The sequence below is a fragment of the Phyllobates terribilis genome, unplaced genomic scaffold (assembly GCF_046119375.1).
Source record: "Phyllobates terribilis strain yellow unplaced genomic scaffold, ASM4611937v1 Scaffold_34__1_contigs__length_13252353, whole genome shotgun sequence".
Lineage (NCBI taxonomy): Eukaryota > Metazoa > Chordata > Amphibia > Anura > Dendrobatidae > Phyllobates > Phyllobates terribilis.
The window spans coordinates 833,168-848,380 of NW_027362794.1; positions in this window are offsets into that span (position 1 = coordinate 833,168).

The window sequence follows — 15,213 nt, forward strand, 5'->3', positions numbered from 1 at the left end:
GCAAAAAATGCTTAATAAGTTATTTTTTTTCAAACTGGATTGATATGCAAAATATTTTTAATAAAATCATTTTCTTATACTTGCAGGGTTTCTGTTTATTCAGTAATGTTGTAGCTGTTTGCTCTCACGCTGTGGATGATTGTAAATGAATACAGTTTCCTACATAATCATTGCAGCGGATCAGTTAAAAACGGGTGCCGTATGTGTTGTACCCAGGACCGGCATCACCACCCGGGCAAGTGCCTGGGCCCTGAGCGAGCAGGGGGCCCACTCACCCTCTGGGACACCAGCGCGCTATGGGGCCCATGAGTCGGCGGGGCCTGATGCCAGCGAATGGGCACTTGCACTGGGCCTTTCCCAGTGCTTTAAACTGTTTGCAATACTTACCTCTCCCTGTTCCTCTGCTGCTCCTCTGTCTTCTGCGTCTTCTTACTCTGTGACATCTCAGGGCAGAGGGCGCGATGACGTCACTACAGAGCGCCCTTTGCTGATCAGTCCCAGTGCAGAGAGTCGGAAGACGCTGATGAGACAGGCCTGCTTCCAGCAAAGAGCGGTGAGTATTTGATTTTTTTTTTTTTTTATGTAAGGAGTATTATATGGGGCTCATTATATATGGAGTATTATATAGGGCCCATTATCTATGGAGCATTATATGGGGCCTATTCTTTATCGAGCAATATATTGGGCCCACTATTTATGGAGCAATATATAGGGCCCATACTGTATGGAGCAATATATGGGGCCCATACTGTATGGAGCAATATATGAGGCTCATTTTACTTTATGGAGCAATATATGGAGTCCATTATACTGAATGGAGCAATATATGGGGCTCATTATACTGTATGGCGCATTATGTGCGGTCCATTATTCTGTATGAAGCAATATATGGTGTCCATAATACTGTATGGAGGACCATGTGGTGTCCATAATACTGTATGGAGGACCATGTGGTGCCCATAATACTGTATGGAGTATATTCTGCCACCGATGTACGTGGGGCGAGATGTGTCTGAGGGATGTGACACGGATCTCTGTATAAGCAGTGGCATATAGCGTCAACTCACTGACCTGAATAGATGAAAACTACCGCACTCCTGAGGTGATGGTGGTGCCCAGGTAGGGTTACAAGCCCGTAGTCATGTAGAGAAGTAACCTGGCACTCAGAAGACTCATGGGTTCTTTTACAGTTTTTAATAAAGTAGTGCAGAAAAATAAACAACAGACGTTTCGGTCACATTAGACCTTCATCGGTGTACTACAAAAATAAAAATGGCAGTAAGTATCATATAGACATGTATAAATAATACAGATGTGACCAAACATGATCAAATCAAACCAATTAGTCATGAAAAAGTGCTTAAAGGGAGTACAACATGGGAAAAAAAGGATGGGAAGGGGAGGAGGATTAGGAGAGGGAATGGTGGCAGATCCTGAAATCTTATAGAAAGGAACCTACCAGTTAGCAGAAGTGGGTATATTAAAGCAGTAGCCTATTAGGTTCTGTAAGCTGTGGGGATAAAAATAAAGGCATAAATGCCATGGACCAAGGCTATTACTAGTATGGAGAGTGAGGGGATTGTCCCTATGAAGTTACCTGTAGATGTGTGGTAGCCGGACACGTTGTCCACCGTTTGTCAGGAGGTGCTATGAGGGACTGAGGACCTTATGGGTCTTAAGTAGGTAGTGGAGAGGGTTAAAGGTCACTCTCTGGGCTGATCATTGGTAGCAGTGGGATTAGAGCGCGCATATAACAATCAGAAGGACCTGAGGAGCGGAAGTAGCGTCATTTGACGTTCTTTAAGGTCCTACAACGAGAAGGGCCGGTCAGGTGACCGGAAGTGACGCGCGAGTGCGTTCCACGCTATGTTGTATGCGTTCCACTGCATAAGAGTAGCGCTGGAGACAGTTTGGTAGGATGGAGGGATGTAATAGGATCAGGATAGGAGTCCAGGAGGGTAGGGGATCAGGAGGGAGGAACCGCCGAAGGAGACGAGAGGTAGAGATTGGGAAAAGGAGTTACGCCACTGTACTAATCTTGAACTACATTGTGCCACACTCTCTAAATACGTCAGAGTCCAACGTATTCCAAGGGGACTTAGAGTCCCATTACGCCCTACACTTTTCTATGACCAAGAGGACTATTGCATAAAGTTTGAACTTATTTTAAACAAATGCTCGTTTGATCTCATGACTTTAACGATTGAATTCTTACAGAAGGAAATCATGGCATCCAAAGAACAGATTTCTAGCATTGAAACTCAACTAGCATCCACGATCTCCATAGAAGAATTGAATTCTCTAAAGACCAAGGTAAATCAGAACCTGGAACAACACCGACGGGATACTGAAAAAAGGAAACGACTGAAATTCATCCGTGACGCAGAGGACTACCAGAAGGATCGAGTATACAAATGGCGCGACTTCTCCAGCACACGACGTTGTCTGGGACAACCGGGTCACTCCTCCACCGACCTTTCCTCTTCTGGCTCGGAATTGGACAGACCAAATCACCCATCCACCTCTACTCATTATTTAGGTTTTCGGAAGAAGTACAACCGAAAAAGAGGAGGACGAGGAGAGGCGGTACCAACAGTTGGCGACAGGAGCTTCGTCAGGGTTACACGCTCCCAGGTATGACCCCATTAGTTGTGAACATTTCGTCACGATCCCTCAGCATAGCGGAACTATCGGTGTTACAGAAAGGCCTGTCTTTCTGCCCGTCTTACAAGTGTAATACTTTTGGTTTAGAGATGGATTTACAAAGGTTTTTCAGATCTATTAGACTCAAGGCTCACTTTTCTCAGGAGGTTATTCCCAATACCACTACACCTATCATTAATCCAGTCAGCATCACAGCGGCTAGCCTAGGATTAAAGAATAAAAGTACTTATCGACCCCCCCAGAACTACCATGCTGCAGAAACTTTCATCGATTTTATTAAACAATCTTTCCAAAAATTACGATCAGATATTGATTTAGGCCGGTTACATTACCAACAGAATCTGTCCTCTTTGGACAGACAAGCACTAAAAACACTCCAATCTGATTCTTCCATTATCATCAAATCAGCGGACAAGGGCGGGGCGATAGTAGTAATGGACAAATCCACCTATCTGAATGAGATTCATAGACAACTAGACGACAACTCAGTTTATGAGAGACTTACACACGACCCCACCTCCACTATTAAGGAGGCTATCTCCAAAACCCTGGAACATCATTGCCTTAAGGGAACAAATGACAACAAAACCCGTGAATTCTTAACCAATACCTTCCCAATTACTCCAGTGTTTTATACCTTACCGAAAATTCACAAGAATCTCGAAAACCCCCCGGGCTGTCCGATAGTCGCTGACACTAATTCCATTCTATCATCTTTAGCGATTTTCTTGGAAAAAATATTGACCCCTTTGGTTAAACACTATTATTAAAGAAATCGCACAGATCCACCCAGAATCCTTATTAGTCACATTTGATGTCAATAACCTATATACCTCCATCCCACATGAGAAAGGGATCACTTGTGTAAAAAACCTACTGGCTATTTCCCATACACCACCAGAGATCAACCGCCTCTGCCTAGATCTTTTAACCTTGGTCCTATCTAAAAATTTCTTCTTATTCCAAGACACTTTTTACCTACAGAAACAGGGTACCGCAATGGGGTCTAATGTAGCCCCCCCGTATGCTAACTGCTACATGTCAAGATTTGAGGAAGAGGTAGTATACACAAATCCACTATTCAAGACCCACTCTAGGTTATGGAAGTGATACATAGATGACATTTTCTGCATTTGGACAGGGCCCATGGAGACTTTGACACAATTTTTTGAAATTCTGAACTCATCCTGGGATGGTCTTGGTTTCACCATGTCTTCCAGTAGACAATCTATTCATTTCCTTGATACCACCATCATCAAAGATGAGCTGGGCTTCCTCTCTACTGACTTGTATGTGAAACCCACAGACAGAAATAGTCTTCTACACTACACGAGCCTTCACCCGAAATCCATCTTTACCTCAGTACCCAGATCCCAATTCCACCGGGTTCAACGCATTGTTAGTAACCCCTCTACACAGGATGTCAGGATCACTGAGATGAGGGAAAAAATTCTTAACATGGCTGGTGGATAACCTCTGTCATCTCGAGCCTTAGAGCCCACTACAAGCACTCGTCTTACTTCTAACAAACGCATACCATTCGTCCATACTTACCATCCTATGGTTTCAATATTACATAAAAAGATCAGGCAACACTGGAACATATTGAAAACAGCTTATCCAGCAGTTCCAGAATTTAAGGTCCCGTTCTTACCATGTTATAAAAGATCCACCAACCTCTGTGACCAACTCGTCCACTCAGACATCGGTACCACTAACACTCAACCAAGACAGAGATTCCTATCCACACCGAAACATTGGACTTTTCCATGTTTACAATGTCACCAATGCAATAACATTATCCGAGGAGATACTATCTATCACCCACAATCAGGCAAACAGTATAAAATTAGGGATTATTTCACATGCAACTCTTCTTACGTGGTTTACTTTTCAAAATGCCCTTGTGGCCTGATTTATGTGGGGTAGACTACTCAGTGTATCAAAGATAGGATCTCTAAGCGTAAATCAACAATATTACTCTTACCAGTTCCCTTACATTTTGTGACAGACAGTCATCTGGTGTCACAACTCAAATTCCAGGTGATTGAACATGTCCCCCCTCCCAGACGGGGAGGAGACCGAATCCGTTTGTTAAAACGCAGGGAGTCTTTTTGGATCCATGAGCTACAATCACTATCCCCTAAAGGACTCAATAAAGAATATGATCTTAGCTCATTCACTTAGTTATCAATTAGCTCATGCAATCATATTGAACATGGGCTTAACTATGGCATTTAACAGGGACCTTTGATTTTCTACATATGATACCGTTTATCCAAGGGACTACTAACTCAGTTGTCATTATCATATTGACCTATATGGGATACCCTGTTATTGTAAACATTACTCTGATTCTCTGATGTCTTGAAATATGCGATGCCTTGCTGATATGATCTATATTATTCTATGCTGGTTTAATGATGCATACTATGATCATGTTATTTATACCCTTTTTCTCATTTTCTTTAGATCCCATCCTAATTGGTGTTCCTCCCTCCTGATCCCCTACCCTCCTGGACTCCTATCCTGATCCTATCACATCCCTCCATCCTACCAAACTGTCTCCAGCGCTACTCTTATGCAGTGGAACGCATACAACATAGCGTGGAACGCAATCGCGCGTCACTTCCGGTCACGTGACCGGCCCTTCTCGTTGTAGGACCTTAAAGAACGTCAAATGACGCTACTTCCGCTCCTCAGGTCCTTCTGATTGTTATATGCGCGCTCTAATCCCACTGCTACCAATGATCAGCCCAGAGAGTGACTTTTAACCCTCTCCACTACCTACTTAAGACCCATAAGGTCCTCAGTCCCTCATAGCACCTCCTGACAAACGGTGGACACCGTGACCGGCTACCATACATCTACAGGTAACTTCATAGGGACAATCCCCTCACTCTTCATACTAGTAATAGCCTTGGACCATGGCATTTATGCCTTTATTTTTATCCCCACAGCTTACAGAACCTAATAGGCTACTGCTTTAATATACCTGACGCGCCCCTGGGCCTGCTGTGTCGCGCAGCGTCTCGCGCACGGGGGCTTACCCGGAACCGGATCAGATGAGGGTTGTAGTCTCCGAGTGGCGGGGACCCGGTCCGTGCCCAGGGAGTCAGACTCAGTGTGTGGCAGTCTTGATAGATGTTATTTGAGTGTCGACTACGCCACCCGTTGATTTGCAGCTATGGAGCTGCCGCTGCAGGGCAGACCGCTGAGGCCGGTGTAGAATTGTGCAGCGTGATAGTATAACCCCCAACGGGAGGGGTATGGCCTCAGGGCAGCCGACGTGGAAGATGGGGGTAGCAGGAACCACTCAGAGACAGTGCGGTGTAATTCAGGGTCTTTACTGGTAACAACGATAGACCCTCCCAGAGTACTTGCTAGCGAACGGGGCCTGGTCAGTCCTTGAGCAGATGGGATCTCCCCTGGCCAGGCGGAGTTGTAGGCCTCCCAAACTGACTGTACTCTTCTGGCTACCTTGCTAGAAGCGGATATAAGTAGCCCACGTCCCTGAGTGTACCGTGTGGTGCTCACCCGTATGGCCGGTGACTCGGGGCCTTCTATTGGCTTCCGCTCCACGATGGCGGTGCTGGTCCCACACGTGTGACCGTGCCTTCGGGTTTCTGGGCCTGAGGACCTGAAATCCCCTGCCGGTCGGCTTCTGCTGCTGGGTAAGAGTTAGTCCCCACAGCCTCGGACGCTGGGTCCGGTAAGAAAGCTTCTCAGTCAGGGCGAGCTCTGCAGCTGCCAGCCCCTGACTCGTAGTAGTATTGATCCCACTGAGCTCCTGCTGTTTCTTCCTATGACTGTTTCTTGTCTCTACTCTCCTTGACTCCTCACCCTGCTTCAGCCCCGGGTTTATATAGGGGAAGTTCTTCCCCTCCCAAGACTGGGCAGGAGGTGTGGCATGCACAGGATCCCTGACCAAAGGACCTCCCACCTGCTCTCAGACATAACATCTCTATCACTGTGGCAACCAGACCCCTGGGGTGTCACATTCCCCCCTAGTGAAATTTAGTACTCCGGGACTAAACATATTTTAGAAAAACATAACAAGATAAAAACAATAATAATACAATAAGAAAAACATATAAAGATGGTTACGGCATGTCCGTAACCGGGTGCAGTCTTTGAAGAAAAGCAAGGTGTCCATTTCACCAAAACAGGGAGACGTAACCAGGTAGGGGTTTGTCCTACCCCGAGTCCTTAACAGTCTTTAGTCCGTCCTGGGTTACGCTCCAACTATGTACAAGGATTCCCGGTAAATCCGCCAAGGACTCCTACAAATAACTAGAAACACAAAATTATACACAAGCAACAATACACAGGTAAACATAAATAAAACAATTTATACACTTCAAATCCTCCACCGTGCGGGTAACTGGCCTCTAGTGGCCCTAGTGGACCTACGGAGCTGACTGCCTAGCCCTGAACTACAGGGTGTAGGAGCTGTCAAGGGTAAACTGGGCAGCTGTCTACCGGCTCTTTGGCTCACTAGGGATATGGCAGGCTCACTGCAAGCAGAGGGTTGATCCTCCTGGTCTGCGGGTGTGGGGTCTTCTGCCTCCTGGACCGGCTGTTCTTCCAGCTCTACCTGTTGCTCCGTAGGTGCTTGGGATGCTGGTTGGAGGAAGGTGAGTACGGGTACCACAACTGCACCATTGACTTGAGTCCAAGACCGAGGGAAGTCCCCGAGCACAGTACTAACCATATCTTCCCTTTCCTCTACGGGTCGATGGTCTTCTTGTTCCTCTTCAGGGTTCCTCAGTTGTTCGGGACACTTCTTCAGGTGGTCCCGGGATACAATAGCTGTGGTTTCCCCTCCGTCTTTACTGAAGGTACAAACCTTCGGGTTCTCGTGGCTTGAGGGCAGTACGGTGTACGGGTCCTTTTCCCACTGGTCGTCCAACTTGTGGAGCCGTCTCTTCCTCTTCAAGACCTGCTCTCCGGGTACCAGGGGAACAGCGGGAGCATACTGGTTGTAAGTTTTCTCTTGTCTTTCCCTAGCCTGACAGAGACTTCGCTCCACGCTCTCCTGTATTCTCCGGTACTGCTGCTGCCTCTCTGTGTCCCAGTCTGTTTCTGGTGAAGTGTCCTCGGGTGTCAGGACTCCCATTTCCAGGTCAACAGGTAACAGGTAACTTACCAGGTCTTGCCCTCATTAGGTAAGCCGGGGTACAGTTGGTGGAACCTACCGGGATGTGGTTGTATAGGTCCACCAGATCGGGCAACTTCTCAGGCCACAGACTGCGTTCTTCCAGGGGCAACGTTTTTAAAAGATCCATTACCACCTGGTTCATTTTCTCACAAAGTCCATTAGTTTGCGGATGGTAGGGTGTCGTCCTTATCTTCCGGCAGCCATACAGATTGCAGAATTCCTGGAAGACCTCCGCTTCAAAGGCAGGGTCCGTCAGCACTTGGTCCGGGTACCCGTGTGGACGGCAAAAGTGCTGCTGGAAGGCTCTAGCTGCTGTTTGAGCCGTTAAGTCCTTGACGGGGACGACAACCAAGAACCGGGAGTAATGATCCACGATGGTTAACGCGTAGACGTAGCCACTTCTGCTTGGGGTCAGTTTTACATGATCCAAGGCTACCAGTTCCAACGGTTGCCGGGTGACGATGGACTGCAGGGGAGTCTTCTGGCTGGCACGGTCCTTCCTTCTCAGGTTGCACGGGCCACAGTCTCTGCACCACTTCTCAATGGTTCCCTCATGCCTACCCAGTGGAATCGCTCGCGCAACAGGAACTCCAGCTTCTTCCACCCGAAGTGTCCAGCTCCATCGTGGTATGCCTCCATCACCATGGCTGCGTCTCTTCGTGGCACCACTACTTGCCAGAGTAGTTCATGCGTCCGGGAGTTAACCATTCTGCGGCACAACTTCCCCTTGTAAAGGAACAGTCGACTCTTCTCTGCCCATAGTTGTTTGGCTTCCTCCGGAGCGTCTGGTTCAAGGCAAGCCTCCGGGCGAGTCAGCATCTCCTTCACCAGTCGGACGGCAGGGTCGCTGTCTTGCGTTTCCACCCAGTTGTAGTGAGGTAAGGGGTTCAACGTAGCAGCCTGCTTACTCCTTACCCAGTGGGAATACTGGATAGTCCCATGACGGTGGAACGCAGGGAGTTCAACTTCTTCCAGTCCCTCCGGATCTTCTCCTTCGTCCGGCAGGTTGGGCATCCTGGACAGGGCATCCGCGTTGGTAATGGAGCGTCCGGCCCGGTATTTGATTGTGAACTCGTAGTTGGACAGACGGGCCATCCACCTCTGCTCCAGGGCACCGAGTCTTGCCGTGTCCAGGTGTGTCAACGGGTTGTTATCCGTGTACACGGTGAACCGGGAAGAAGCGAGGTAATGCTTAAAGCGCTCGGTGACTGCCCATACTACGGCCAGGAACTCTAGCTTAAATGAGCTGTAATTCTCGGGGTTCCTTTCGGTGGGTCGCAGTTTTCGGCTGGCGTAGGCGATTACTCGTTCCTTCCCCTGCTGGATCTGGGACAGTACGGCTCCTAGCCTGATGTTACTGGCGTCGGTGTAGAGGATAAAGGGCTGGCTATAATCCGGGTACGCCAGGATTTCGTCCCCCGTGAGGGCCATCTTCAGCTGGCGGAAGGACTCTTCTTCCAGCTCCTCCCATTTGAAGGGCGGCTTCTGGTTCTTGGCCTTCCGGGACTGGCCTATCAGGAGGTCCTGCATAGGTGCTGCCTTTTTGGTGAAACCGGGAATAAACCTTCGGTAGTAGCCTACCAACCCGAGGAACTGCCGCACTTCTTTTACGCTGGAGGGGCTTGGCCATTCCTTAATTGCGGTGATCTTATCAGGGTCGGGAGCCACTCCGTCAGCGCTCACCACGTGTCCCAGGTACTGCACCTTTGGTTTCAGGAGGTGACACTTGGAGGGTTTCACCTTTAGGCCGTAACTCGCCAGAGCTTCGAACACTTCCGCCAGGTGTTTCAGGTGGTCCTCATACGTCTTGGAATATACGATGACATCGTCCAGGTACAACAGGACCGTCTCGAAGTTTCTGTGGCCCAGACAACACTCCATTAGTCGTTGGAAGGTTCCTGGTGCGTTGCAGAGTCCGAACGGCATGCAGGTGAACTCGCTAAGTCCCATCGGGGTGGTGAATGCAGTCTTCTCCCGGTCCGCCTCTGCTACAGGAACCTGCCAGTACCCGCTAGTGAGATCCAAGGTAGAGAAGAAGTTAGCAGATCTTAAAGCAGCCAATGACTCCTCTATCCTTGGTAAGGGGTACGCATCCTTGTGTGTGATACGGTTGATTTTCCGGTAATCTACACACATCCTCATGGTGTTGTCTTTTTTTCTGACTAAGACTAGTGGAGCTGCCCAGGGGCTACAGCTATCCCTGATCACCCCAGCCTCCTTCATGTCTCTAAGCATCCCCTTGGCGTGTTGGTAGTGGGCAGGGGGTACGGGTCGATACCTCTCTTTTATAGGAGGATGGTCTCCCGTGGGGATGTGGTGTTCTACCCCCTTGACTCGCCCGAAGTCTAACGGGTGTTTACTGAACACTCTCTCGTACTCCTGAACCACCCGATAGACTCCTTGTTTCTGGTGTGAGGGAGTGGAGTCAGTACCCAGATGTAGTTGCTGACACCAGTCCTCCATGTTTTTCTTAGAGCCGTTACCTTCCTCCGGGTGAGATGGAGGCAAGGGTTCCACAGATTGTATAGAATTTTGGTTAATGGTATATAACTTGGCTAGCGTGGCATACCGGGGCAGGTACACTTCCCTCTCCCCGATATTTATTATGCGAACGGGCACCCTCCCATGGCGTACATCAACCACCCCCCGTGCTGTCAAAATGGTGGGCCTACTGTCTGAGTAAACTGGTTCTACCATTGCCTGGTAATCCCTACCTCTCAGACCAATAGCTGCCCGGCACCAAATCATCATTTCACTTTTTGGGGGCATGGCAATAGGAAAAGGGTCACACATTCTTACGCTACCAATCTCACCGCCGGAGAGTTCCACCTGTTGCCGTCGCATCAGTGCCCGGATCTCTTTCTGGAGCACCCGCTGCTCGCCGGAGCTGGCGTTCTTGGCAACCTGCTGTAAAAGGAAAATCACCTCTGCAAGACAATTTTCAATTACATTAGTTCCTAGAGTTATTTTTGGGTGACTCTCATGTTTGTCAATATCTACAATGATCAGTCCCTGTGCTGCCAGTTCGACTCTACCGATTTTGATGGTCACCTCTTTAAATCCGATCTGTGGCACGGGCTGGCCATTGCTGGCGATGATACTCAAGTCGTCGTCAGGGTAGCGGGTAATATCCGAGTCATTCCAGTACTGCTTAAAGAGCACGTACGGGATGGTGGTGACCTGTGACCCAGTGTCCAGTAGGGCACTCATGGGAATGCCATCCAGTACCACAGGCAAGACTGGACGTCCTCCCACATATCTGTCGCGCCAGTTCGATGGGCCTGGTGATCTTTTTCCTGGGGGTTGGCCCTCTACCCCAGGTTGTGCCCGTTTAAAGAACAGTACCTTGCCATATGTCCGGGTTGATTGCAGCGGCGGCAGATGGGTTGTCCGTCCTCGCTGTATCGGTCGCTGGGTCTTCCTCTGGCCGGTGGGGTCCTCCTTGGTCGACGCCACGGGATGTCCTCCGGTCCGGATGCCAGCTGGATCTTCCCTGGGGTGGAAACCTGTAAAGACTGCACAGTTCGGGTTAGCGCAGCAACGCTCTTAGCTAGCTCTTGGACCTGATGGTGTAGGTCTGGAGCCGGGTCATTGTCCAAAGCCTGCGCATCAGCTCCCACAGGTCCTGCCGACAAGGGCGCCGCCTCCTGGTGGTAAGTAATAGCTGGGCGCCTGTGGGTCATAACGCCACCCGGTGCCGGTTCTCGGAGCACCCGGATGGCTCTGTCCTTGAACTGTGCAAAGCCCAGATGGGGATCCTGTAAGGCCATCGCCCGCAACTGGGTTCGGTGGGCATTACAATACAGTCCCTCTATAAATTGTTCAGTCAACAGCCTGTCCTCGTTTCCCACTCCATCAGGGTCGGTCTGCTTAATGGCCCTCAGGGCCTCTTGTAGGTTTAGTGCATAGTCCCTTATACTCTCATGCGCTCGCTGCTTGCACCCGTAGAATCTAAGCTTAATCTCGGCTGAGGTGCGGGTATCAAAGGTATCCTTCAGCCGGGTTAGTATCCCTGCGACAGTCTTCTTCCCAGGTGGCCAGGATTTTACTTCCCTTTTAGCTGCCCCGGTTAGTTGGGCCACCAGGATGCTCACTTTTTGCTCTTCTGTGAGGGGGTACACCTGGAAGAGGCTATCCAGCTTTTCTCTAAAGTCATGCAGGGTATGTGACTCCCCTGAGTACTGGGGTAGCCAAGCTGCTCCCGGGATATAGGGCATGGTGAAGGGCATAACTGCAGCAGCGGTGGCGCTGGCGGGGGTTGAGGCAGTGAAGCTCTCCTCCGTATCCGACATCTTCCTCCCCCCTAGTGGACCGTGGCCTACCTTGCGATGATCCTGTTCCGTAGGCCGCGGCTCCGCAGTAGATCGTCAGGGTTGAGGACCTTCCGTCGCGCTCCGGTGACGTCGGCGTCTGCTGGGCTCCTTCCAGGACCTTACGCAACGTCCGGACGTGAGGCGGGGCTTCAGTTCTCGCGCGCTTTCGAAGTCCACGCCCCTCTTCTTCCCGCGCAGCGTCCTCAAGATGGCGTCCAATGGCGGGAAAACTCCACGGATGGCGGGAAGAAGGCCGAAGATGGCACCGGATGGCGGGAAAACTTCGCGGATGGCGGGAAGAAGGCAGAAGATGGCGCCGGATGGCGGGAAACCTCACCACTGGTAAGTTTGAACAGTCTTTGCTTTTCAGGCATGCAGTACCCGGTGGTTGCGGGCACGAAATCCTGCCGACTACGCCAAAGTTGACGCGCCCCTGGGCCTGCTGTGTCGCGCAGCGTCTCGCGCACGGGGGCTTACCCGGAACCGGATCAGATGAGGGTTGTAGTCTCCGAGTGGCGGGGACCCGGTCCGTGCCCAGGGAGTCAGACTCAGTGTGTGGCAGTCTTGATAGATGTTATTTGAGTGTCGACTACGCCACCCGTTGATTTGCAGCTATGGAGCTGCCGCTGCAGGGCAGACCGCTGAGGCCGGTGTAGAATTGTGCAGCGTGATAGTATAACCCCCAACGGGAGGGGTATGGCCTCAGGGCAGCCGACGTGGAAGATGGGGGTAGCAGGAACCACTCAGAGACGGTGCGGTGTAATTCAGGGTCTTTACTGGTAACAACGATAGACCCTCCCGGAGTACTTGCTAGCGAACGGGGCCTGGTCAGTCCTTGAGCAGATGGGATCTCCCCTGGCCAGGCGGAGTTGTAGGCCTCCCAAACTGACTGTACTCTTCTGGCTACCTTGCTAGAAGCGGATATAAGTAGCCCACGTCCCTGAGTGTACCGTGTGGTGCTCACCCGTATGGCCGGTGACTCGGGGCCTTCTATTGGCTTCCGCTCCACGATGGCGGTGCTGGTCCCACACGTGTGACCGTGCCTTCGGGTTTCTGGGCCTGAGGACCTGAAATCCCCTGCCGGTCGGCTTCTGCTGCTGGGTAAGAGTTAGTCCCCACAGCCTCGGACGCCGGGTCCGGTAAGAAAGCTTCTCAGTCAGGGCGAGCTCTGCAGCTGCCAGCCCCTGACTCGTAGTAGTATTGCTCCCACTGAGCTCCTGCTGTTTCTTCCTATGACTGTTTCTTGTCTCTACTCTCCTTGACTCCTCACCCTGCTTCAGCCCCGGGTTTATATAGGGGAAGTTCTTCCCCTCCCAAGACTGGGCAGGAGGTGTGGCATGCACAGGATCCCTGACCAAAGGACCTCCCACCTGCTCTCAGACATAACATCTCTATCACTGTGGCAACCAGATCCCTGGGGTGTCACATACCCACTTCTGCTAACTGGTAGGTTCCTTTTTATAAGATTTCAGGATCTGCCACCATTCCCTCTCCTAATCCTCCTCCCCTTCCCGTCCTATTTTTCCCATGTTGTACTCCCTTTAAGCACTTTTTCATGACTAATTGGTTTGATTTGATCATGTTTGGTCACATCTGTATTATTTATACATGTCTATATGATACTTACTGCCATTTTTATTTTTGTAGTACACCGATGAAGGTCTAATGTGACCGAAACGTCTGTTGTTTATTTTTCTGCACTACTTTATTAAAAACTATAAAAGAACCCATGAGTCTTCTGAGTGCCAGGTTACTTCTCTACTAACTCACTGACCTGCGCTCCTGTTCCTCATGAACTGCACGTGGTAATCCGGAATGATGATGCAGTGATGAATTCAACAGATTTATTTACAGTTCTTGATGAGGTGAGATGAGGGAAAGTGAAGGATGAGGAAAGGGTAGGAATTGTAGGTATTAGAAGCGCCAGGTAAAGTGGTAACAAGAGAATCCTTTCTCCAGTCCTGCAGCATGAGTAGTCAAGATGGATGTGAAGAAGAAGAAGGAAGTGCTGAGCAGGAGATAGGAGGAGTTACAGACCGAAGGGGTTTGTGGGTAAAACACAAGAATAATATATGTTATAACATACAGTATTATAACTACGGCCAGTAGATGGCAGCAAAGTACAACAATACAATAATCATGTAACATTAGGTAATGCCCCAAATGTCTGAAAGTATTTTCAAATAAAAAGCTGGACAGCACACTCCCCGTCTGAAATCCCTGGATTTCACTATATTAACAGTCTTGAGGTGGGGGTGTTTTCCTGAAGTACTGAGGGATACCTCAACCTGAAAGACAAACAATGCATGCAATGCAACAATAACATATAACAAACAAGGTAGACGAATGTCTATAACAGTTCCTGAAGCAATCCAAAGGATGCCCATCTTCAGATTGGAGAAGCCGCACTAGGTCAAACTGTCTCCAACCCAATTGTAATCCAGTGGTTACAGTTCCTGGTTGCAATCAGATGAGTGTTTTTAGCAGTCCAAAAGTTTCTTGAAAGTTCCAAGTTCAAGTTCCAGATGTGTTGGCGCAAACAAACCTTGTCCATCTGGAGAAGTGTTCAAATTGCTGTCAGCCCAAGCCAACCTTCTCTTTGGTAATGGGGGTGCTGACATCAGGACGGATCTCTGGGTCAACGTCCGGATCCTGAAGACTGAAGCTGCCTTCAACAGCAGTCTCTTCACACTGGCCGCAAAGGAACCCCGGTCCTTTTAACCAAGAAGAGTTTGCGAGGGCACCAACAGACACTGGCCTAGTAGCAATGTCAGCAGGGTTAAGATGTGATGGAACATACTTCCATTGCTCAGGTTTAGAGGATTTCCTGATCCTTTCAACGCGGTTACTGACATAGACATAGAAGCGTTTTGTCTGGTTGTATATGTAGCCCAGAACAACCTTGCTGTCTGTGTAGAATCTTGTGTCATCCACCTGAATAGCTAGTTCATTCTGTATGAAGTCTGCAATCTCGATGGCTAGTACAGCTCCACAGAGCTCAAGTCTGGGTATGGTGTGTTCAGGTTTAGGAGCCAGTTTAGCCTTTCCAAATAGAAATCCAACATGGGCTTCATT